This window comes from Ovis canadensis, chromosome X (genome assembly GCF_042477335.2).
Source record: "Ovis canadensis isolate MfBH-ARS-UI-01 breed Bighorn chromosome X, ARS-UI_OviCan_v2, whole genome shotgun sequence".
Lineage (NCBI taxonomy): Eukaryota > Metazoa > Chordata > Mammalia > Artiodactyla > Bovidae > Ovis > Ovis canadensis.
The window spans coordinates 106,774,654-106,800,994 of record NC_091727.1 but is presented as its reverse complement, the minus strand read 5'-3'; the positions used below and the strand labels follow the sequence as shown (position 1 = coordinate 106,800,994).

The 26,341-nt window shown below is 43.7% G+C and overlaps 1 long non-coding RNA gene and 1 other non-coding gene across 2 annotated transcripts in view; one reads left to right on the top strand and one right to left on the bottom strand.

Moving 5' to 3' along the window:
* The window catches only part of LOC138931170 (uncharacterized), an 854,662-nt gene that overhangs the window by 679,978 nt on the left and 148,343 nt on the right, over positions 1-26,341 (bottom strand). The window lies entirely within an intron of this gene.
* LOC138931294 (U6 spliceosomal RNA) lies at positions 16,639-16,745 on the top strand. Its single transcript, XR_011446536.1, has one exon. It is a non-coding gene; the product is annotated as a U6 spliceosomal RNA (small nuclear RNA).

The window sequence follows — 26,341 nt, the reverse complement described above, 5'->3', positions numbered from 1 at the left end:
TCCAAGGGACTCTCAAGAGTCTTCTCCAACACCACACTTCAAAAGCATCAATTCTTCGGCACTCAGCTTTCTTCACAGTCCAACTCTCCCATCCATACATGACCACTGGAAAAATCATAGCCTTGACTAGATGGACCTTTGTTGCCAAAGTAATGTCTCTGCTTTTGAATGTGCTATCTAGGTTGGTCATAACTTTCTTTCCAAGGAGTAAGCATCTTTTAATTTCATGGCTGCAGTAACCATCTGCAGTGATTTTGGAGCCCAGAAAAAATAAAGTCTGACACTGTCCACTTTTCCCCCATCTATTTCCCATGAAGTGATGGGACCAGATGCCATGATCTTCGTTTTCTGAATGTTGAGCTTTAAGCCAACTTTTTCACTCTCCTCTTTCACTTTCATCAGGAGGCTTTTTAGCTCCTCTTCACTTTCTGCCATAGGGTGGTGTCATCTGCATATCTGAGGTTATTGATATTTCTCCCAGCAATCTTGATTCCAGCTTGTGCTTCTTCCAGCCAAGCGTTTCTCATGATGTACTCTGCATACAAGTTAAATATGCATACACACATAAAATGTCTACTTTGTGGATTCTCCATAAAAACAGTTATAACATAGGGGACTGGCTAAATGCATTAGAATAATCCACAGCCCTTAAAAAAGAAAGAGGTAAAAGCATATTTTCTGACATGAGAGAGTATCCAAAATACATTGTTATCTGAATTTTAAAAACCAAGTTTTAGAACAGCTTTTGTAATATGATGCCATTTTAAAGTCAACACAGTGTAGTCCCATTTTAAATAAAATTTGCTTATAAGAAATTGAAATGTTTTTATATAAAAATATTTCCATCCCAGTTTATGTACAACATTTGAAATAATGCAAATCTCCCCAAATAATGTATCATCAACAATCACAGAATTTCAAAACTGGAAGGCCAGGTGAATTGTAAGCCATATTTACACTGATGCCACATGGTGGCGCCACTTTAGCTGATATTTCTGGCTTTCCTTTGTCAAGATTTGTCTCAAATTATTCTAATTTCTGAATTATGCTGGGCCCTGGGGAACACACTCCTTGCATAAAACACAGATGCCCTGAATACTGGTAGGTAGAACATTCTGGGGACTATATATCAATCTTAACTGGGGTTATCCCTGGAAAGTGGAAATGGGAAGGATGGGTATTATCTGTCTGTGTTACATACTTTTAATTTTATTATTTTATATTCAGTAAGAAAGGATGTATAACAAGAAACAATTTCTGATGAAAATAAATACTTTCTTTGGATTCTTAAGTAAAACCCCAAGTGTATTTCAAATGCCAGGCAGATGGCAGATGGCACACAGGAGGCAGAGCAGGAGGCCTGTCATCCTCTGGCCAGGCATCTGGTGCTCCATATGAAGAGTCAAAGCCAGAGGAATGTGAATGCCTCAATCCCACTGGCCCTAACGATGTCTCTGCCTTGCCCCTGCTTTCCTCCCAGGCTCCCTCAGCACAACAGCCTCTAGCCCAGAGCCTCTGCACAACATAACCTCGTCCTCGTCCCAGTTCTGAGCCTGGAACTTCCATCAGCCTCAGAGGGAACACCTGGAGAGGAAAACTCCTGCCAGAATTGGCCAAAAACCCCAGTGGAGCTCTAAGTCACTGTGCTACTCTGACCCTCAGAGGATGGTTCAGGGTTTAGGCTGCCTGAAATATTAGGAGCACTCTCATTTGAGAGCTTACTTTGTACAGGTATCACATACTAAGTATTCTATATACATGATCTCATTTAATCCTCAGTTCAGTTCACTCACTCAGTCGTGTCTGACTCTTTGTAAGCACATGGATTTAATCCTCATAGCTACCCTTAGGTGGGTACAATTATTACCCATTTTACAGATGTAGAAACTGAGGCAGACCAGAAAAGTTAAAGACACCTACCCAAGTTTGTACAATAAATGACAGATTTGAATCCAGTTCTGTCTGACTGAGGTGCCAGTGCTCAAGGTTTGCAGCTATTGCTTCTCTGTCCACTTGAGCCCTGAAGCAAAGCAGAACTGAATGCTCAACAGCTTGCCTAAATGTCAATGGATGAATATTATTCTATGGCTTAGAACTTTTGAATCCAAATCACAATAAATTTCTGAGCTAGAGATAAACCAGATACCTGGAAATACTGCCACTCCATCTGTTCATTCATTCATGCATTTATTCAAATCTCTACCTCTCTATGGGCCACTTTGTTTTTTGGTCACATTTTAGGTTAAGGATGAGTCCAAGGCCAGAGCTCTCAGCCTTCCTTTAGGAGATCTTTAGGAATATTGACACCTCAGAGAGTGAAAAGCATGTCATAAGAGATCATCGGTATTTAGGAGGTAGAGCTGAAAGACCAGAAATAGGAGTCAAAGAAGGAACCCTGACACTGGCAGTGCTAGGAAACTGAGTATGCAATTCACCCTTGAACTCTGAACCGAAGGCCTGCTATGTATAAAGCACATGGCATAACAGAACATAGTGCTGTGAGATTTTCAGCCCATGTGTATGTCAATGCCCCAGACAGCAAGGGAGCGTACATTTCCCTTGCTCTTCCTAGGTTCTCTGATTTGCTAGACCAAGAGCTCTTTGAGGATGGGAACCAGTATATCATCCCCAGTCTCCAGCACAGGGCCTGGCATAATGCTAGGGCTCAGTGAATATTGGCTGAACCAATCTCTATTCATTCTATCACAAGGAAGCCCTTGATTTTGTTTTCTGCTTGGGTTTATTGTTGTCCATTCAGGAAAGTTTTGGAATATATTTACTACATGCTAGAGACAGAGGGGAATTCTAAAGAAATTGACACTACTGTCCATGTTCTGAAGGGGCTTACATCCATATTGGAAGATGAACCACAGGTATACAACACAGTTGCATAAAAATATTGGGAAGTACCAGCCATCCTCAGCTCCCAAATGTAAGTCTTAGGACTAATTCATCCATTCAGAGAGTGCTATTATAGGCTTCCCTTGTGGCTCAGCTGCTAAAGAATCCACCTGCAATGTGGGAGACCTGGTTTGATCCCTGGGTTGGGAAGATCCCCTGGAGAAAGGAACGGCTACCCACTCCAGTATTCTGGCCTGAAGAATTCCATGTACTGTTCAGTCCATGGGGTTGCAAAGAGTTGGACACAACTGAGTGACTTTCACTTTCTTTCTTTTATTATGGCTGCCCAGTTCTCAGGACTGTAAGCAATTCAGGATTATTCAAAGATTTAACACAGAAAGTGGGAATTGGTGCATCTGAGTTAAACCGCATGCATGTCATTTAACTCAGCAGTCCCCAACCTTTTCAGCACCAGGAACCATTTGCATGAAAGACAATTTTTCACAGACTGGGGCAGAGAGATGGTTTGGGGATGATTCAAGTGCACTTGATTTCTGTAATTATTGCATCAGCTCCACCTCAGATCATCAGGCATTAGAACCCAGAGGTTGGAGACCCCTGATTTAACTAACTCTGGTTTAACTAACCTGATTTAACTACCATCGCTGGTTAGATGGTAGTTAAATCAGGTTAGTTTCTCCTACTTCACCCTCAATGTACCAGGAAAAAGTTATAACCACTTACCATCTAGATTCAACAGACTTTTTTATACTTTTATATTTTAAGTCATTTTACAAATAATTAACAGAAGTAAGGATAAAGGGGTAATGAAAAACAATTTTATTAGCAAGCTTAATAGGAATTTAAGCAAATAAATCAAATTTTTGTTCCATATTTTCCAGATTTTAAAAGTATATCTACCCCAAATGGGCAACATTCTTTTAATGTTGCTCAACAACTGTCATGTACAAACCTGGAACATATCACCTTGTAAATACTGATTCCAGATTTCAAACATATCTCTAAAAACTTCTGCTTCGTCATTGCTTCTGGTTCTTCTTCATACATGTAAAATGTCAAAATGTTATACTTTTGAAAACTTGATCGCTCATAATTTTGCTGAAGAGAGGATGGCCACCTTTATTCCACAATAGCAAAACATTTTCATTTTTAGAATCCTAAATACTGATTAGAATGACTGATTCAATGATGTTTTATTTTTCACTTCCACATCATTTTTTCCATTCATTCACCTTTGAATATACATCTGCTTTCAGCATGTCTCCACTTATGAATTATATCAAGTAACTTTCCACACAGAAATATTATAAAAGAATAGTGTCATGTGTCCTTTTAGCAAAACAGGGTAGTCCACATTCATATAACAAAATATTGCCTGATGAAGTCCTTCCTACTGAATGAGTAGTTGGATAGGAATATCATGTTTCCTTTTTGTCCTTGTAAATACACTGATACTTCAAAGATGCTTGAGTTTGAAAAACTGTATCTAAGATATCCAGGATATTGACATCTGTAGACTCACAGTCTGAGATTTCACTAATATGATCAATTCTGCCATCACCATTAGTCTAGAGTGCTGCTGTCTCTTTGGATTCATCTTCTGATTTATCTAATAATTGGGAAACATCATCCTCTGTCAATTTTCTTCTCTTAGAAGAAAATTAAAACCTCTGAAATTTCAACTGTGTTTCATGAAAGCCTTTAAAAACCCACAAAGATGTGTTTTCAGACTTCTTGATACATTTTTGAGGAAGATGCATGATTTCAGGCAACACAGTAAAAAACTGAAAGTGGTATAAAGGTGATGATTTATTCCAGAATTGCATTATCCCTCTGGGATATTCCAGACTTCTACTATTTTCTTATTATTCTATAGTTTTTCACCATAGTTGAGAATAACTGATGAGTGGATGGTGATTGCAGCCATGAAATTAAAAGACACTTGCTCCTTAGAAGGAAAGTTATGACCAACCTAGACAGCATATTAAAAAGCAGAGACATTACTTTGCCAACAAAGGTCCATCTAGTCAAGGCTATGGTTTTTCCAGTAGTCATGTATGGATGTGAGAGTTGGACTACAAAGAAAGCTGAGCGCCGAAGAATTGATGCTTTTGAACTGTGGTGTTGGAGAAGACTCTTGAGAGTCCCTTGGACTGCAAGGAGATCCAACCACTCCATCCTAAAGGAGATCAGCCCTGGGTGTTCGTTGGAGGGACTGATGCTGAAGCTGAAACTCCAATACTTTGGCCACCTGATGTGGAGAGCTGACTCATTTGAAAAGACCCTGATGCCGGAAAGATTGAGGGCAGGAGGAGAAGGGGACGACAGAGGATGAGATGGTTGGATGGCATCACCGACACAATGGACATGAGTTTGAGTGGACTCCAGGAGTTGGTGATGGACAGGGAGTCCTGGCATGCTGCGGTTCATGGGGTCACAAAGAGTCGGACATGACTGAGAGACTGAACTGAACTGAATAATGAAATAATTCCTGAGATTGAAATAGCAAAGTGTTTCAAGATGTAGATTTTCCTCAACTTATGACAGGGCTGCTGCTGCCATTTAGTCATCTCTAAGTCATGTCCGACTGTGACCCCATGGAGTGTAGCCCACCAGGCTCCTCTGTCCATGGGATTTTCCAGGCAAGAATACTGGAGTGGGTTGCCATGCCCTCCTCCTGACCCAGTGATCAAACCTGCATCTCCTGCACTGCAGGCATCTCCTCACTACTATACCACTGAGCAACCTGAGAAGCCCTATGATGGGGTTACATCCTGATAAACACATCATAAGTATAAAATATTAAGTAAAAAGTACACTAATACACCTACCCTATGAAAAACCATAGCTTAGCGTAGTCTACCTTAAAAGGGCTCAGAACACTTACATTAGCCAACAGTTGAGCAAAATCATCTAACACAAAGCCTGTTTTATAATAAAGTGTGCAATAGCTCATGTAATTTATTGAATATGGTACTGAAAGTGAAAAGCAGACTGTCTGTGTGGGCACAGAGGGGTTGTAAGTGTCTTGTTTGTCGACCCTCATGATCGAGTGGCTGACTGGGAGCTATGGCCTGCTGTGCTACCCAGCATCATAAGAGTATCTACAACATGTCATTAACCCAGGAAAAGATCAAAATTTGAAGTAGGGTTTATACTGACTGCATACTGCTTTCACACCAACATCATAAAGTCTTACCATCGTAAGTCACAGATTGTCTATATAAGAAAAATACGATCAGTAAGATACCATAATGTATTTTAACTTTATAAAAGGGTTCAAAGGACTCATATGGTAATTGCAAGACAGAATAAGTTGTATTCTGTACTTAAAAAACAATAATCCTTACAACTAGTTAAAAGTGTTCAAATAGACACTTAAAAAAAATAAAATTGGGTCCAATAAACTCTGATGATATACCAAGGGTTAAATCTTCCAAAGGTTCCCAGCTGCCTTCAGGGTAAAGTACTTGACAAAAAGGACCCTCCTAATCTGACTCTTGCTTACCATTCTAGCTGCATCACTGGACTCTCTCCACTCCACTGCAAAACCTTGCATTCCATGCTCCAGTTCTGTCAAAGCAGGAGTTGTTTCACACTTCTGTGTCTGCTCATACTATTTCCCCTGTTTATAAATGCCTCCCCTCCCCCATCTGCTTGGTGAACTTTCATTCTTAACTCAGCTAACACCTCCTCCAAGAAGCCTTCCTGGATCCCTTCCTCAGCTCAACTTCCCCGAACTAGCTGCACTCAGCAGCACCTTCAGCTTACCCTGCTCATCGTGTGCTAACACACCCTCTTGTCTGTCTTCCTTCCAGCCAGTATATTTCTGTAAGTCAAGAATTGTTGCTAATTCACACCCATAAATTCAGCATCTGGGCACTCAGTAAATGTTTATTGAATGAACAAGTAAATGAGTGAATAGCAGGTATGGGACAGAAGGTTTCTATTGGAGTACCCTGGGAAATAAGACTTGAAAAGGAGAGTAGGCCCAAACTATGGAGGACTTTGAGTAAGGATTCTTACCTTTATTAGAGTATCCTATAGTTTAATAGACCCTCAAACAATGATTTCATTTAATCTTCCAACAATCCTATAAAGTTACCAGAGCAGACAGATGAGGAAGTGGAATCTCTGATTCATCAAGTATTATTAATTAGCTTAAGGACACGCTGATAATTAGAAACTGAGATGTTCTGGCCCTTGGTTCAATGCTCTATTACACCAGAGTAACTCCAGGCTGAAGTGGTTTGCCATTCCCTTCTCCTGCTACTGCTGCTAAGTCGCTTCAGTCGTGTCTGACTCTGTGCGACCCCATACACGGCAGCCCACCAGGCTCCCCCATCCCTAGGATTCTCCAGGCAAGAACACTGGAGTGGGTTGCCATTTCCTTCTCCAATGCATGAAAGTGAAAAGTGAAAGTAAAGTCGTCCAGTCGTGTCCAACTCTTTGCGACCCCATGGACTGCAGCCTACCAGGCTCCTCCGTCCATGGGATTTTCCAGGCAAGAGTACTGGAGTGGGTTGCCATTGCCTTCTCCCCCTTCTCCAGTGGACCACATTCTTTCAGACCTCTCCACTATGACCCAACAATCATGGGTGGCCGCACACGGCATGGCTTAGTGTCATTGAGTTAGACAGGCTGTGGTCCGTGTGATCAGATTGGCTAGTTTTCTATGATTATGGTTTTAGTGTGTCAGCCCTCTGATGCCCTCTTGCAAAACCTACTGTCTTACTTGGGTTTCTCTTACCTTAGATGAGGGTTATCTCCTCACAGCCACTCCTCCTGACCTTGAACAAGGAGTAGCTCCTCTTGGCCCTCCTGCGCCTGTACAGCCACTGCTCCTTGGACATGGGGTTGCTCCTCTCTGCCACCTCCCCTGACCTCAGGCATGTGGTAGCTCCTCTCGGCTGCCGCCCTGACCTCAGACTGCAGTAGCTCATCTTGGCCACTGCCCCTGACCCTGGGCGTGGGGTAGCTCCTCTCGGCCGCTCCTGTGCTGTCACAGCCTGGTGCTCTCGGTTTCTGCCCCTGACCTTGGGCGAGGGGTAGCTCCTCTCGACCACACTTCTGCGTGGTCCATCACAGCGGTGCACTTCACCACAATGACACAATATGGTCCACTGGAGAAGGGAATGGCAAACCACTTCAGTGTTCTTGCCTTGAGAACCCCACAAACAGTATGAAAAGGCAAAATGATAGGATACTGAAAGAGGAACTCCCCAGGTTGGTAGGTGCCCAAAGTGCTACCGGAGATCAGTGGAGAAATAACTCCAGAAAGAATGAAGGGATGGAGCCAAAGCAAAAACAATACTCAGTTGTGGATGTGACTGGAGATAGAAGCAAGGTCCGATGCTGTAAAGAGCAATATTGCATACGAACCTGGAATGTCAGGTCCATGAATCAAGGCAAATTGAAAGCAGTCAAACAGGAGATGGCAAGAGTGAACAATGACATTCTAGGAATCAGCAAACTAAAATGGACTGGAATGGGTGAATTTAACTCAGATGACCATTATATCTACTACTGTGGGCAGGAATCCCATAGAAGAAATGGAGTAGCCATTGTGGTCAACAAAAGAGTCCGAATGCAGTACTTGGATGCAATCTCAAAAACAACAGAATGATCTCTGTTCATTTCCAAGGCAAACCATTCAATATCACAGTAATCCAAGCCTATGCCCCAACCAGTAATTCTGAAGAAGCTGAAGTTGAATGGTTTCATGAAGACCTACAAGACCTTTTAGAACTAACACCGCCCAAAAGATGTCCTTTTCATTATAGGGGACTAGAATGCAAAAGTAGGAAGTCAAGAAACACCTGGAGTAACAGGCAAATTTGGGCTTGGAGTACGGAATGAAGCACGGCAAAGGCTAATAGAGTTTTGCCAAGAGAATGCACTGGTCATATCATAGCAAACACCCTCTTCCAACAACACAAGAGATGACTACACATGGACATCACCAGATGGTCAACACCAAAATTAGATTGATTATATTCTTTGCAGCCAAAGATGGAGAAGCTCTATACAGTCAGCAAAAACAAGACCGGGAGCTGACTGTGGATCAGATCATGAACTCCTTATTGCCAAATTCAGACTTCAATTGAAGAAATTAGGGAAAACCACTAGACCATTCAGGTATGACCTAAATCAAATCCCTTATGATTATACAGTGGAAGAGAGAAATAGATTTAAGGGACTAGATCTGATAGACAGAGTGCCTGATGAACTATGGATGGAGGCTCGGGACATTGTAGAGGAGACAGGGACCAAGACCATCCCCAAGAAAACAGAAATGCAAAACAGCAAAATGGCTGTCTGAAGAGGCCTTACAAATAGCTGAAAAAAAGAAGAGAAGCAAAAAGCAAAGGAGAAAAGGAAAGTTATAAGCATCTGAATGCAGAGTTCCAAAGAATAGCAAGATGAGATAAGAAAGCCTTCATCAGTGATCAATGCAAAGAAATAGAGGAAAACAACAGAATGGGAAAGACTAGAGATCTCTTCAAGAAAATTAGAGATACCAAGGGAACATTTCATGCAAAGATGGGCTCAATAAAGGACAGAAATGGTACGGACCTAACAGAAGCAGAAGATATTAAGAAGAGGTGGCAAGAATACACGGAAGAACTGTACAAAAAACATCTTCACAACCCAGATAATCACGATGGTGTGATCACTCATCTAAAGCCAGACATTCTGGAATGTGAAGTCAAGTGGGCCTTAGAAAGTATCACTACAAACAAAGCTAGTGGAGGTGATGGAATTCCAGTTGAGCTATTTCAAATCCTAAAAGATGATGCTGTGAAAGTGCTGCATTCAATATGCTAGCAAATTTGGAAAACTCAGCAGTGGCCACAGGACTGGAAAAGGTCAGTTTTCATCCCAATCCCAAAGAAAGGCAATGCCAAAGAATGCTCAAACTACCCCACAATTGCATTCATCTCACATGCTAGTAAAGCAATGCTCAAAATTCTCCAAGCCAGGCTTCAGCAATTCGTGAACTGTAAACTTCCAGATGTTCAAGCTGGTTTTAGAAAAGGCAGAGGAACCAGAGGTCAAATTACTAACATCCACTGGATCATCGAAAAAGCAAGAGAGTTCCAGAAAAACATCTATTTCTTCTTTATTGACTATGCCAAAGCCTTTTACTGTGTGGATCACAATAAACTGTGGAAAGTTCTGAAAGAGATGGGAATACCAGACCACCTGACCTGCCTCTTGAGAAACCTATATACAGGTCAGGAAGCAACAGGACATGGAACAACAGACTGGTTCCAAATAGGAAAAGAAGTACGTCAAGGCTGTGTACTGTCACCCTGCTTATTTAACTTCTATGCAGAGTACATCATGAGAAATGCTGGGCTGGAAGAAGCACAAGCTGGAATCAAGATTGCTGGGAGAAATATCAATAACCTCAGATATGCAGATGACACCACCGTTATGGCAGAAAGTGAAGAGGAACTAAAAAGCCTCTTGATGAAAGTGAAAGAGGAGAGTGAAAAAGTTGGCTTAAAGCTCAACATTCAGAAAATGAAGATCATGGCATCTGGTCCCATCACTCCATGGAAATAGATGGGGAAACAGTGGAAACAGTGTCAGACTTTATTTTTTGGGAGCTCCAAAATCACTGCAGATGGTGATTACAGCCATGAAATTAAAAGACGCTTACTCCTTGGAAGGAAAGTTATGACCAACCTAGACAGTATATTGAAAAGCAGAGACATTACTTTGCCAACAAAGGTCCATCTAGTCAAGGCTATGGTTTTTCCAGTGGTCATGCATGGATGGGAGAGTTGGACTGTGAAGAAAGCTGAGTGCCGAAGAATTGATGCTTTTGAAGTGTGGTGTTGGAGAAGACTCTTGAGAGTCCCTTGGACTGCAAGGAGATCCAACCAGTCCATCCTAAATGAGATCAGTCCTGGGTGTTCATTGGAAGGACTGATGCTGAAGCTGAAACTCCAATACTTTGGCCACCTCATGCGAAGAGTTGACTGATTGGAAAAGACCCTGATGCTGTGAGGGATTGGGGGCAGGAAGAGAAGGGGACCACTGAGGATGAGATGGCTGGATGGCATCACCGACTCGATGGACATGAGTTTGAGTGAACTCCGGGAGTTGGTGATGGACAGGGAGGCCTGGCGTGCTGCGATTCATGGGTCACAAAGAGTCGGACACAACTGAGTGACTGAACTGAACTAAAGTGAACTCCAGGCTGAGGCATTTGGGCTTTAAACTGTGGTGTGGACACAGAGAGCCACGGGGATCAGTGAATAGGGGAGCTGCTAGATGAACTTAATGCTTTCAGATTTTGTAACTAGGAGACAGGTATGATTATTCTATACTAAGAATAAAATCTTGGTATATTAACAATATTTGCAGACTAAAGGACAAGTGCCAAGTCTGCAAAATAATCTGATCGATTTACCCTCTAAAACTCACCTTCCAGAGTAGAAAGGAGGTTCAAGCAGCTTAAAGTACATCTTTATGTGGTATCTTGGATCTGCTTCAAAATAATCTGGAGCTGGATGATGTATAAATGAAGTAAGGTTGGCCCTGAGTTCACCATTGTTGAGCTGAGTGATCAGTATGTGGGGATTTATAATATAGTTTAATCTATTTTTGCATATTTTTTAGTTTAAGTCCCCTAAAAGCAGGGCCTGAGACAAAGACATGGGTACTAGTAATTTATCTGGGGAATCACTTCCGGGGATCAGGATGAAGGCAATTGGAAGACTATCATAAAGAAGGTAGAAAATCCAGTAAAAGAATGTTATTGAGCTCACCACTGTGGGTGGTAGGGGCTTAAATTCTCCAGGACAAGCTGAGATCCATATAAAATGCCTCCCAAATTGACTGCCTAAAGTATGGGTGGAAAACACATTCATTCATCCCTCCTCACTGGTTGTGGGTTTCCCAGAGTATGGGAAAAGGTCCTGAGGCAGAAAGTAGAAAGACAAGTTGTTGTTGTTTAGTCGATAAGTCATGCCCAACTCTTTTGTGACTCCATGGACTGTAGCCCGCCAGGCTCCTCTGTCCATGGGACTATCCTGGCAAGAATACTAGAGTGGGTTGCCATTTCCTTCTCCAGGGGATCTTCCTGACCCAGGGATTGAACCACATCTCCTGCATTGGCAGGCGGATTCTTTACCACTGTGCCACCTGGGAAGCCCAAGAGGAACATGTTAAAGGCAGGATACTGTTACTGTGAGTTGAGTCAATGGACATGAAACTGTCCATCAGAGATGCAGCTAAAATCTGGGGTGAACCAAAGATACGCTATGGGAGTATCATCTGCTACAGTACATGTTTGATATTTTCCATAACAAATTACACAAAAAATAAAGTATAGGCAGTACACTCTGCACGCCCACAGATTTGTCTCTTGCTTCAACAACGTTTGGTTGGAACAGACCCAGGGACTCCCCTTGCCCCAGCCTCCAACAACTTTCCAGACTTTTTTCCAGTTGCAACCTTCGAAATCAGCCACTCAGCTATCCTCGATCACTGGGACCAGCCAACACCATTTTTTGAGCTTAATTCCTTATTACCAATCAACCATGAGCTCTCACATTCCTTAGAATTATTCCACCGAGGCGAAGGCTGCCATCAATAGACTGATCAACATGCATCTACAGGCCTCTGACACCTGCCTCTCTCTGGGCTTCTATTTCCACCCTGAGGTACTGGAGGTTGTGGGCTATTTCTGTGAATTGGCCAAGAAGAATACAAAACCAGCACAGCAGCCATGCCCTCCTCCAGAATGTTCAGAAGCCATGTCAAGATGAGTGGGATGAAACCAAAGATGCTAGGAAGCCTCCATTCTCATGGAGAAGAACCTGAGCCAGGCCCTTTTGGGCCTTTGGGCCTGCATGCCCTGGGTTCTGCCCATGCAGACTCCCACCTTTGTGAATTCCTGGAGGAGTAGCTGAAACTCATCAAGAAGATGGCAACCACCTGACCAGCCTTCACAGGTTGGCTGGTTGCCCGATTGGGCTGGGCAAATATCTCTTTAAAAGACTCACCCTCAAGCATGACTAAGAGCCCAGCGGCCCTTGAGGAGCCCCCCTGATGTCAGAGATTCTGCATGAAGTTTGTCTTTGCAGTTGCTAGGCGGCTTTTTACCCACCCTGGAGCCCTCTCCCAAGTCTTGGACCAAATGGAAACAATAAAGTTTTTGCAGCTAAATACATAAATTAATTATATTTTCTTCCATCTTTATCCCATTCCAGAATGGTAGTCAGGGGGAAGAAGGACTTCCTCAAGTTGGCCTTAGCTTTGACTACAAGAGCATGAAGGTCTCTGGGGCTGTGGGAATGCCAAGTTCAGTTCTTTAGGACTGAGCTATAAAAAGATACAAATGCACTGTGATTGTGCTGTGAAGTGAGATTACTGCATCTGAGTAAAACTGAGAGAGCAGTTGAGTGGATGGAGTCTTTTCTTTCCCCCTTTGAACTCATCCAGAGATCTGTAGCTGATGTAATTTACAAAGGATGCTTCCACTGACATCTCTTTTGTCTGCATCTTTGGCAAGGTTTCCTGAGCACTGCACACCCGTAACAGCTCCAGCTGCTTCACACAGCTTGACACTGAGGGACCTGCCAGTCTAGTCCAGCAGCTCTTGAGTCCCAGGACTCTTCCTAAAGGATAAACACAGCAGATGGCCACCCTTATGGTACAATTGAACTTACCATGCAATGACTCCTAAGGGCTCACTCAGCCAAGTGGGCACTTGGTGCCTAAGACTCACACGAGCCCTGGACTGTGGACCTGATGCTTTCATTAACCCAGGATGACTCTTTAAGTGTCTCATTCCCCCAGCCTTAAAAAGAATCTCAGGAATATCCAACCTAGCCTTTCACATGGAATAGAAAATGGCTTGGTGGTAAGGAAACCGCCTGCAATGCAGAAGATACAGGAGATGCAGGTTCGATCCCTGGGTCAGGAAGATCTCCTGGAGGAGGGCATGGCAACCCACTCTAGTATTCTTGCCTGGAGAATTCCATGGACAGAGGAGCTTGGCGGGATACAGTCCATGAGGTCACAAAGAGTCAGATGAGATTGAGCGATTAAGCACAGAGAAGGGGATGGAGTCAAGTGTCCCAAACAGGACTCTGGAATAGGATTCTGGCAACAGAAAGGAGCCAAAATTGGTTTGGGCTGGTTATTGCCCAGTAGAGTAGGAAGAGCACTGGCTTGGAACTAAAAGGTCCAAGTTCTTATTCTTTTTGTTCTATTTAGGGATGGGGTAATATAAGGTACAGTCTTACTGGCCTCAGTTTTCCATTCTGTCAAATGGGGCTAAATTATCTCTGCCTAGCCCAACACACAGGATTTTGTGAATATTTAATCAGTCACATTATAAACATAAAAGTACTTGTATTCCATAAAGTTTTTGCCTTTTCATACTGTTCATGGGGTTCTCGAGGCAAGAATACTGAAGTGGTTTGCCATTCCCTTCTCCAGTGTTTCATCAGAACTCTCCACCATGACCTATCCATCTTGGGTGGCCCTACATTGCATGTTTCATAGTTTCATTGAGTTAGACAAAGCTGTGGTCAGATTGGTTAATTTTCTGTGATTGAGCTTTTCATCCTGTCTGCCCTCTGATGGAGAAGGATAAGAGGCTTATGGAAGCTTCCTGATGGGAGAGACTAACTGAGGGAGAGACTGGGTCTTGTTCTGATGGGCGGAGCCATGCTCAGTAAATCTTTAATCCAATTTTCTGTTGATGGGCAAGGGCTGTGTTCCCTCCCTGTTATTTGACCTGAGGCCAGACTATGATGGAGGTAATGAAGACAATGGCTACCTCCTTCAAAAGGTGCCATGCACACACTGCTACTCTCAGTGCACCCAGCCCTGAAGCAGGCCACTGATGACCCATGCCTCTGCCAGAGATTCCTTGACACTCACAGGCAAGTCTGGGATTAGTCTCTTGTGGGGTCACTGCTCCTTTCTCCTGGATCCTGGCGCACACATGGTTCTGTTTGTGTCCTCCAAGAGTCTGTCTCCCCAGTCTTGTGTAAGTTCTGGTGGCTCTATGGTGGGTTAATGGCAACCTCCTCCAAGAGGGCTTATGCCATACCCCAGTCTACTGCACCCAGAGCCCCTGCCCCTGCAGCCATCCACTGATGACCCGTACCTCCTCAGGAGATACCCAAACACAGTTCTCAGTCTCTGTGGGGTCTCTAGGTCCTGGTGTTCACAAGGTATGTTTGAGCCCTATGAGCGTCTCTGGTGGGTATGGGGTTTGATTCTAAATACAATTTTGCCCCTCCTACTGTCTTGCTGGGGCTTCTCCTCTGCCCTTGGACATGGGGTATCTCCTCACAGTTGCTCCAGCACCACACAGCTTAAGGTGCTTCAGTATTCTTGCCTTGAGACCCCTATGAACAGTACAAAAATGCAAAATCACAGGACACTGAAAGATGCACTCCCCAGGTCAGTAGGTGCCCAGTATGCTACTGGAGATTAGTGGAGAACTAACTCCACAAAGAGAGAAGGCAATGGCACCCCACTCCAGTACTCTTGCATGGAAAATCCATGGGCAGAGGAGCCTGATAGGCTGCAGTCCATGGGATTGCTAAGAGTCTGACAAGACTGAGGGACTTCACTTTCACTTTTCACTTTCATGCACTGGAGAAGGAAATGGCAATCCACTCCAGTGTTTTTGCCTGGAGAATCCCAGGGACGGGGGAGCCTTGTGGGCTGCTGTCTCTGGGGTCGCACAGAGTCGGACATGACTGAAGCGACTTAGCAGCAGCAGCAGCAACTCCACAAAGAATGAAGAGATGGAGCCAAAGCAAAAACATCAAGTTGTGGACATGACTGGTGATGGAACTAAAGTCGATGCTGTAAAGAGCAATGTTGCATAGGAACCTGGAACGTTAGCTCCATGAATCAAAGCAAATTGGAAGTGCTCAAACAGGAGACAGCACGAGTGAACGTCAACATTTAAGGAATCAGGAACTAAAATGGACTGGAATGGGTGGATTTAACTCAGATAACCATTACATCTACTATTGTGGGCAAGAATCCCTTAGAAGAAATGGAGTAGCCATCATAGTCAACAAAAGACTCTGAAATGCAGTACTTGGATGCAATCTCAAAAATGACAGAATGATTTCTGTTCATTTCCAAGGCAAACCATTCAATATCACAGTAATCCAAGTCTATGTCCTGACCAATAATGCTGAAGAAGCTGAAGTTGAACAGTGCTATGAAGACCTATAAGACCTTCTAGAACTAACACCCAAAAAAGATGTCTTTTTCATTATAGGGTACTGGAATGCAAAAGTAGGAAGTCAAGAAACACCTGGAGTAACAGGCAAATTTGGCCTTGGAGTACAGAATGAAGCAGGACAAAGGCTAACAGAGTTTTGCCAAGAGAACGCACTGGTCATAGCAAATACCCTCTTCCAACAACACAAGAGAACACTCTACACATGGACATCACCAGATGGTCAATACCAAAATCAGATTGATTATATTCTTTGCAGCCAAAGATGGAGAAACTCTATATAGTCAGCAAAACCAAGACCAGGAGCTTGACTGTGGCTCAAATCATGAATTTCTTATTGCCAAATTCAGACTTAAATTGAAGAAAGTAGGAAAAACCACTAGACCACTCAGGTATGACCTAAATGAAATTCCTTACGATTATACAGTGGAAGTGACAAATAGATTCAAGGGATTATATCTGATAAACAGAGTGCCTGATGAACTATGGATGAAGGTTCGTGACATTGTACAGGAGGCAGGGATCAAGACCATCCCCAAGTGCTCGCTTCGGCAGCACATATACTAAAATTGGAACGATACAGAGAAGATTAGCATGGCCCCTGCGCAAGGATGACACGCAAATTCGTGAAGCGTTCCATATTTTTTCATCTGCGGGGTGGTGTGAAGCCCCGCCCCCGCCCTCCAGGCCCCGCCCTGCCCTTCAGGCCCCGCCCCCACCCTCTTTCATCTTCTCTTCCGGCCACTCTCTGGCCCTCCTTACCCTGCTTAGCTTGTACTTTGGACGCCTTCCCCGTAGATGTGATGTCTCTCTCCCCGTTTCTCTCCAGCCCTGCCTGCCTCCTTGTACCAGAGCTGTGACCTCTCAAGGCCTCCCCCTCTGCTGACCTCTCGGGTGTGGGGGAGGGAGGGGATGCCCCAAGATGGTTTCTGTGACCAGCATCTTGAGGTCAGGTCCCTGGGGCCCTGGCCCACAGCAGCACTGGTGGCCCAAGGGGAAGGACAGGACGGAAGGAACCAGGCATGTGGGGGTTCTGGCGAAGGGCTGGGGTCAGGGGAGAGGGTGTGGAGTGAGGTTCAGGACTGTCTGCACAGCTGGGAAGGGCCTAAAAGGCCTTTTGCTTGCTCCACACGCATCCCCTACTTTGCGGCTCTCAGACCTGAACTGAGGATGGAGGGAACATGCCCAAGGATGGACCCCCACCGCACCCCGCCCAGAGCACAAGGGAAGGTGGCTGTCCTGGGGCTGTCCCCAGGACTCCAGTCAGTGCCTTCAGCCCACCTGTGGGAGCCTGGAGTTTGGGGTGGGGGGTTCAGATAAGTCTGTCAAGCACAATCAATCTCCGGGTGGAACCAAAGAAGGAAAGAGCCAGGGCTGGGGGCACTGGCCACAGCCACAGAGCAACAGAGTGGGGGTGTCTTCTCCTGTGCAGGGGTGACCCTGCCAGCTGAGAACTGAGCAGGGATGCTCAGTCCTTGGAAGAGAGGGGGGCTCCCTGCTGTCTTGGGGTAGAGCTCTTGTAGGAAACCATGGGTGGGGGGGAGGGGAGGGAGAGCCAGCTGGTACTTGGGAACCCTGCCTCCTCTCTGGAATTCCGGCCCCCTCTGCTTGGGGGAATGCAGCGTTTACTTTCCTTTTCCTTCTCACTTTTGCATGTTTTTACTGATCGTTCGATATGCTAACTGTTCTCAGCCCGAGCCCTGAAGAGGAGGGCTCTGACACCTCCAGTCAGACTTTGGTGCTCTCTGGAGATAAAAACTCTTGAAGTGCTTTGTATATTTTCTCAATTAGATCTCTTTTCAGAAGTGTCTGTAGAACAATAAACATCTTTGACTTCTGAAAAAAAAAAAAAAAAGACCATCCCCAAGAAAAAGAAATGCAGAAAGGCAAAATGGTTGTTTCTGAGGAGGCCTTACAAACAGCTATGAAAAGAACAGAAGTGAACAAAGGAAAAAAGAAAAGATATACTCATTTGAATACAGAGTTCCAAAGAATAGCAAGGAGAGATAAGAAAGCCTTCATCAGTGATCAATGCAAAGAAATAGAGGAAAACAACAGAATGGGAAAGACTAGAGATCTCTTCAAGAAAATTAGAGATACCAAGGGAACATTTCAAAGAAAGATGGGCACAATAAAGGACAGAAATGGTAGGGACCTAACAGAAGCAGACGATATCAAGAGGTGGCAAGAATACACAGAAGAACTAATCAAAAAAGATCTTCATGACCCAGATAATCACGATGGTGTGATCACTCACGTAGAGCCAGACATCCTGGAATGTGAAGTCAAGTGGGCCTTAGGAAGCATCACTACAAACAAAGCTAGTGGAGGTGATGGAATTACATTGAGCTATTCCAAATCCTAAAAGATGATACTGTGAAAGTGCTGCACTCAATATGCCAGCAAATTTGGAAAACTCAGCAGTGGCCACAGGACTGGAAAAGGTCAGTTTTCATTCCAATCCCAAAGAAAGGCAACGCCAAAGAATGCTCAAACTACCACACAATCAAATTCATCTCACACATGAGCAACGTAATGCTCCAAGCCAGGCTTCAACAGTACGTGAAGCATGAACTTCCAAATGTTCAAGCTGGATTTAGTAAAGGCAGAGGAACCAGAGATCAAATTGCCAACATCCGCTGGATCATTGAAAAAGCAAAAGAGTTCCAGAAAAACATCTATTTCTGCTTTATTGACTATGTGAAAGCCTTTGACTGTGTGGATCATGATAAACTGTGGAAAATTCTTCAAGATATGGGAATGCCAGACCATCTCACCTGCCTCCTGGGAATTCTGTATACAGGCCAGGAAGCAACAGTTAGAACTGAACATGGAACAACAGATGAGTTCCAAATCGGGAAAGGAGTATGTCAAGGCTGTATATTGTCACCCTGCTTATTTAACTTATATGCAGAGTACATCATGAGAAATGCTGGACTGGCTGAAGCACAAGCTGGAATCAAGATTGCAGGGAAAAATATCAATAACCTCAGATATGCAGATGACACAATCATTATGGCAGAAAAGCGAAGAAGAACTAAAGGACCTCTTGATGAAAGTGAAAAGGAGAGTGAAAAAGTTGGCTTAAAGCTCAACATTCAGAAAACGAAGATCATGGCATCTGGTCCCATCACCTCATGGCAAATAGATGGGGAAATAGTGGAAACAGTGACAGACTTTATTTTTGGGGCTCCAAAATCAATGCAGATTGTGACTTCAGCCATGAAATTAAAAGACGCTTGCTCCTTGGAAGAAAAGCTATGACCAACCTAGACAGATTATTAAAAAGCAGAGATATTACTTTGCCAACAAATGTCCATCTAGTCAAAGCTATGGTTTTTCCAGTGGTCATGTATGGATGTGAGAGTTGGACTGTGAAGAAAGCTGAGTGCTGAAGAATTGATGCTTTGGAACTGTGGTATTGGATAAGACTCTTGAGAGTCTCTTGGACTGCAAGGAGATCCAACCAGTCCACCCTAAAGGAAATCAGTCCTGAATATTTATTGGAAGGACTGATGCTGAAGCTGAAACTCCAATATTTTGGCCACATGATGTGAAGAACTGACTCATTTGAAAAGACCCTGATGCTGGGAAAGACTGAGGGCAGGAGGAGAAGGGGATGACAGAGGATGAGATGGTTGGAGGGCATCACCAACTCAATGGAGATGAGTTTGAGTAACCTCTGGGAGTTGGTGATGGACAGGGAGGCCTGGAGTGCTGCAGTCCATAGGGTCTCAAAGAGTTAGACACAACTGAGTGACTGAATTGAACTGATTTCATAAACTGGGGCTTCCCAGGTGGCTAAGTGGTAAAGAATCCACCTGCTAATGCAGGAGCCACAGATTCAATCCCTGGGTTGGGAAGATCCCTGGAGAAGGAAAGAGCAACCCATTCCAGTATTCTTGCCTGGGAAATCCCATGGACAGAGGAGCCTGGCGGGCTACAGTCCATGGGGTCACAAAGAGTCAGATACAACATAGTGACTAAACAACAACATTTCATAAATTACTCTACATACAAAGAATAATTATTAAAATGATGTTAGCAAATATGTACTCCATACAAGGTCTGATTTCTTTATTGTGTTTGTGTCTTAAAACTGTCTAAACTTAGCTCAAATCCATGAAGTATATGTGTTAGCCTCTCAGTCATGTCCAACTCTTTGCGACCCCATGGACTGCAGCCCACCAGGCTCCTCTGTCCAAGAGATTTTCCAGATCAAGGATACTGGAGTGTGTTTCCATTTCCTTCTCCAGGGGATCTTCCCAAACCAGTGACTGAACCCAGGTCTCCTGCACTGCAGGCAGATTCTTTACCAACTGAGCTACAAGGGAAGCCCTAAAACTGTCTAAACTTAGCTCAAATGCATGAAGAGAAGAGTGATTTTCATTGCTCTCGTTCAAGACTCAGGACTCTGAATTTAGCGTAATGGAAGAAAATGAGAGGCAAGTAATATCTGGAGATTCCTTTCATCTGAATCATTCCCTCAAAGATGGGCACCAATAATGATAATGTTAATAGCTAATATTTAACAAGCAATAATTCTATCAGGCTCTGTTCTATGTGTGTTAAATATATTAACCCATTTAATCCTCACAAAAAATCTGTAAGGCAGGTACTATTATTAGCTCCATTTTACAGATGAAGAAACATAGGAACAAATTGGTTAAGTTTTTCACCCAAGATCACACAGCTAGTAAACAGCAGAGGTGGGATTTCAACACAGTTTAATTCTGGGGCCTATAATCTTAATCTCCACCCTCTACTAAACATGAATACATGTGTGCTAAGTCTCTTCAGTCATGTCCAACTCTTTGCGACCCTTTGCACTGTAGCCCACCAGGCTCCTCTATCCATGGGATTTTCCAGGCAAGAATACTGGAGTAGGTTGCCATGCCCTCCTCCAGGGGATCATCCCAACACCAGGATCAAACCTGCATCTCTTATGTCTCCTGCATTGACAGGCGGGTTCTTTACCACTAGCACCACCTGGGAAGCCCACCCTCTACTATACCTACTGAAAACTCCTCATCTCCCTCTTACCCCCTATTCCACCTTCAGTTTAGTTCAGTAGCTCAGTCGTGTCCAACTCTTTGTGACCCCATGGACCACAGCATTCCAGGCCTCCCTGCCCATCACCAACTCCCAGAGTTTACTCAAATTCATCTCCATTGAGTCGGTGATGTCATCCAGCCATCTCATCCTCTGTCGTCCCCTTCTCCTCCTGCCTTCAATCTTTCCCAGCATCAGGGTCTTTTCAAATGAGTCAGCTCTCCACATCAGGTGGCCAAAGTATTGGAGTTTCAGCTTCAACATTATTCCTTCCAATGAACACTCAGGACTGATCTCCTTGCAGTCCAAGAGACTCTCAGGAGTCTTCTCCAACACCACAGTTTAAAAGCATCAATTCTTTAGCGCTCAGCTTTCTTTGTAAGTCCAACTCTCACATCCATACGTGACTACTGGAAAAATCATAGCCTTGACGAGACAGACCTTTGTTGGTAAAGTAATGCATCTGTTTTTAGAGACAGCAAAAGAGACACAGATGTAAAGAACAGACTGTTGAACTCTGTGGGAGAAGGCACGGGTGGGATGATTTGAGAGAACAGCATTGAAACATGTATATTATCATATGTGAAATAGATCGCCAGTCCAGGTTCAATGCATGAGACAGGGTGCTCAGGGCTGGTGCACTGGGATGACCCCGAGGGATGGGATGGGGAGGGAGGTGGGAGGGAGGGTCAGGATGGGGAACACATGTATACCCATGGCTGATTCATGTGAATGTATGGCAAAACCACCACACTATTGTAAAGTAATTAGCCTCCAGTTAAAATTAAAAAAATAAACAGAAACACAGGTACACAATAAATAAATAAATAAAGTAATGTCTCTGCTTTTTAATATGCCACCTAGGTTGGTCATAACTTTCCTTCCAAGGAGTAAGCATCTTTTAATTTCATGGCTGCAGTCACGATGTGCAGTGATTTTGGAGCCCAAAAAAATAAAGTCGGCCACTGTTTCCACTGTTTCCCCATCTATTTGCCATGAGGTGATGGGACCAGATGCCATGATCTTAGTTTTCTGAAAGTTGAGCTTTAAGCCAACTTTTTCACTCTCCACTTCCACTTTCATCAAGAGGTTCTTTTTAGTTCTTCTTCACTTCCTTCCCTCAGTAGTTATTAATTGATCCTGGAATCAGTATCATTGAATCACCTTTTTTTTTTTTTTTTTTAGCCACATGGGGTCTTAGTTACCACACACAGGATCTTTGTTGCAGTGCACAAGCACAAGTTCCTCTCTAGCTGTGGCCCATGGGCTCCAGAGCACGAGTGCTATAGTTGCAGCACTAAGGCTTAACCCCATGACATGTGGGATCTTACCTCCCTGACAAAGGATCAAACTCACATAACCTGCACTGGAAGGTAGATTCTTAGCCACTGGACCACTAGGGCAGTCCTTGAATCACTTCTTAACTTTAGCTAACAACAGCAAGACATTGCCTATGAGGACCTGCTTCTATGGTTAGGTGTCATCTGGTACATCAGTCCTGTTGCTCAATCATGTCTGACTCTTTGAGACCCCATGAACTGCAGCACACACACCAGGCTTCCCTGTCCATCACCAACTCCCAGAGCTTGCTCAAACTTATCCATTGAGTCAGTAATGCCATTCAACCATCTCATCCTCTGTCATCCCCTTCTCCTCCTGCCTTTAATCTTCCCCAGCATCAGGGTCTTTTCTGATGAGTCAGTTCTTCGCATCAGGTGGCCAAAGTATTGGAGCTTCAGTTTCAACTTCAATCCTTTCAATGAATATTCAGGACTGATTTCCTTTAGGATTGACTGGTTTGATCTCCTTGCTGTCCAAGGCACTCTCAAGAGTCTTCTCCAACACTACAGTTCAAAAGCATCAATTCTTCAGTGCTCAGCTTTCTTTATAGTCCAACTCTCACATCCATACATGACTACTGGAAAAACCATAGCTTTTACTAGATGGACCTTTGTTGGCAAAGTAATGTCTCTGCTTTTTAATATGCTGTCTAGGTTGGTCATAACTTTTCTTCCAAGGAGCAAGCGTCTTTTAATTTCATGACTGCAGTCACCATCAGCAATGATTTTGGAACCCAAGAACATAAAATCTCTCACTGTTTCAATTGTTTCCCCATCTATTTACCATTAAGTGATGGGACCAGATGCCAAGATCTTCATTTATTTACTGTTGAGTTTTAAGCCAGCTTTTTCACTCTCCTCTTTCACTTTCATCAAGAGGCTCTTTAGTTCTTCACTTTCTGCTGTAAGAGTGGTATCATCTGCATACCTGAAGTTATTGATGTTTCTCCTGGCAATCTTGATTCCAGCTTGTGCTTTATCCAGCTTGACATTTCGCATGATGTACTCTGCATAGAAGTTAAATAAGCAGGGTGACAATATACAGCCTTGATGTACACCTTTCCCAATTTGGAACCAGTCATTGTTCCATGTATGGTTCTAACTTGCTTCTTGACCAGCATACAGATATCTCGGGAGACACATAAGGTGGCCTGGTATTCCCATATCTTTGAGAATTTTCCACAGTTTGATATGATCCACACAGTCAAAGGCTATGCATAGTGAATAAAGCAGATGTTTATCTAGAATTATCTGATATATAAACAGATCTTATTACATGTTTGGCAATTGAGGGACAGAGTGGAAAATGGGAATGGCATGAGAGAGAGAAGGTGTGTGCACTTGTACCACGAGGATGGATTTGTTTGTTAAGTGTATTGTGTTCTCACTATGGAAAACAGAGTCAGCTACTAGGGCTTGAGCTCTGCCTGGTTCTGGGTCCCTGCAGCTCCCCTCTCGTTCCAAATAGATCATTTGCCCCCATCGGTAGTCTAAGCCTCACTTAGGTTCTAACTCTCGTGCAGACCAGTGGCAGGAAATCCAAAGGGGCTTCTCACAGTGCTTAGGGCTTCACCACCAAATCCCATTGGTCCACTCAAGATCTTGGGTCCCAGCACTTCTTTAGGCTTCTGCCTTGCCCCTTAATTTAAGTCCCCACTTACTGCCCACTTCTGGGAATGGGTTGCTTCACTGAAACCCAGGCCCTCCAAACATGTGAGGGCCTTTTCAGTAATAAAATTTTAAATAATAAAAGCAACAAAAAACTAAATAATGACAAGCAGCTTCTTCTCAACCGTCAGTCACTTCCCATTCAGGTCAGTATTAAGCCAGATTCTTTGCCATGGCCTGTAAAGCCCTCATGGTCTCCCCCCCCCCCACCTCTTTGATGTCTCCTCCTGGGCTCATCCTCTTCCACTCCCCTGCAGCCACACTGCATTCATGCTGGTTTGCCAACACTCCAGGCATATTCTTGATCCAGAGCTTTGTACTTGCTAGGCCCTGCACATGGAACACGATTCCCATGGATTCCTTATGATTTGCAAGGGAAACCACACTAAGCATACAGCAGAGAGGGGCTTTCCCAGGTGGCTCAGTGGGTAAAGACCCTGCCTGCAGTTCAGGAGACGCCGGAGATATAGGTTTGATTCCTGGGTCAGGAACATCCCCTGGAGGAGGGCACGGCAACCCACTCCAGTATTCTTGCCTGGAGAATCCCATGGACAGAGAAGCCTGGTGGGCTACAGTCCATGGGGTCACAAAGAGTCGGACATGACTGAAGTGACTGAACACAGCATAGCACAGCACATTCAGTAGAGAAATGGATAACACCTGGTCAAAGTGATCAGGATTAGCACTACCAACGAAGGACAGATGGCTACATGTGCTTTGTAATGCCTCAGAATGGACCCAGCATCTCTCATTAGTCTTCTAGCTAATGACACAGCACCCTAGTGTAAACATGAGGAAACATCACACAAACCCCAAATGATGAATGTTCTATTTTTCAAAAAGGACTTTATTCTCCAAAAATGTCAGTGTCATAAAAGTCAAAGGTTTTGGAAATATTTCAGATTAAAAGAAGCTAAAGAGACATGACAACAAAAAAACAGTACCTGACTCTAGATTGGATCCTGTACTGAAGGGGCAAACAACCCTGTGAAAACACTATTTAATCAGCTAAAAAAAAATGGCATACAATCAGCGGGTTAAATAAAATGTTATATCTGTATTAAATTTTCTGAACTTGTTAATTGTACTGTGGTTGAATGGCATTGAAACATGTATACCATCATGTAAGAAACGAATCGCCAATTTATGTCCAATGCAGGATACAGGATGCTTGGGGCTGGTGCACGGGGATGACCCAGAGAGATGTTATGGGGAGGGAGGTGGGAGGGGGGTTCATGTTTGGGAACGCATGTACACCTGTGGTGGATTCATGTCAATGTATGGCAAAACCAATACAGTATTGTAAAGTAAAATAAAGTAAAAATAAAAATTTAAACTTAAAATAAAATTCTATGTAAAAAAAAAAAAGCATGCATTTGAATTAGTTCTAATGAGGTGGATGAAACTGGAGCCTATTACACAGAGTGAAGTAAGTCAGAAAGAAAAACACCAATACAGTAAATTAACACATATACATGGAATGTAGAAAGATGGTAATGATGACCCTATATGCAAGACAGCAACAGAGACACAGATGTAAAAACAGACTTTTAGAGTCTGTGGGAGAAGGCGAGGGTGGGATGATTTGACAGGATAGCATTGAAACATGTATATTATCATATGTGAAATAGATCGCCAGTCCAGGTTCAATGCATGAGACAGGGTGCTTAGCACTGGTGCACTGGGATGACCCTGAGGGATGGGATGGGGAGGGAAGTGGGAGGGAGGGTCAGGATGGGGAACATGTGTACACCCATAGCTGATTCATGTGAATGTATGGCAAAACCACTACAATACTGTAAAGTAATTAGCTTCCAATTAAAATAAATTTTAAAAAAAACAAAGTTTATCTGTTTTTAAAAGGCTGGTTTTTATCACTACTCAATGTCACTATTGAATAGTGACATTATTACACTATTGAATAGTGACTAATGAAACATTATGACATCAGGACACTGTTAGAGTCCCTTGGACAGCAAGGAGATCAAACCAGTCAATCCTAAACGAAATCAACCCTGAATATTCATTGCTAGGACTGATGCTAAAGCTCCAATACTTTGGCCACCTGATGGGAAGAGCCAACTCACTGGGAAAGACCCTGATACTGAGAAAGATTGAAGGCAGGAGGAGAAGGGGACGACAGAGGATGAGATGGTTGGATGGCATCACCGACTCAATGGAC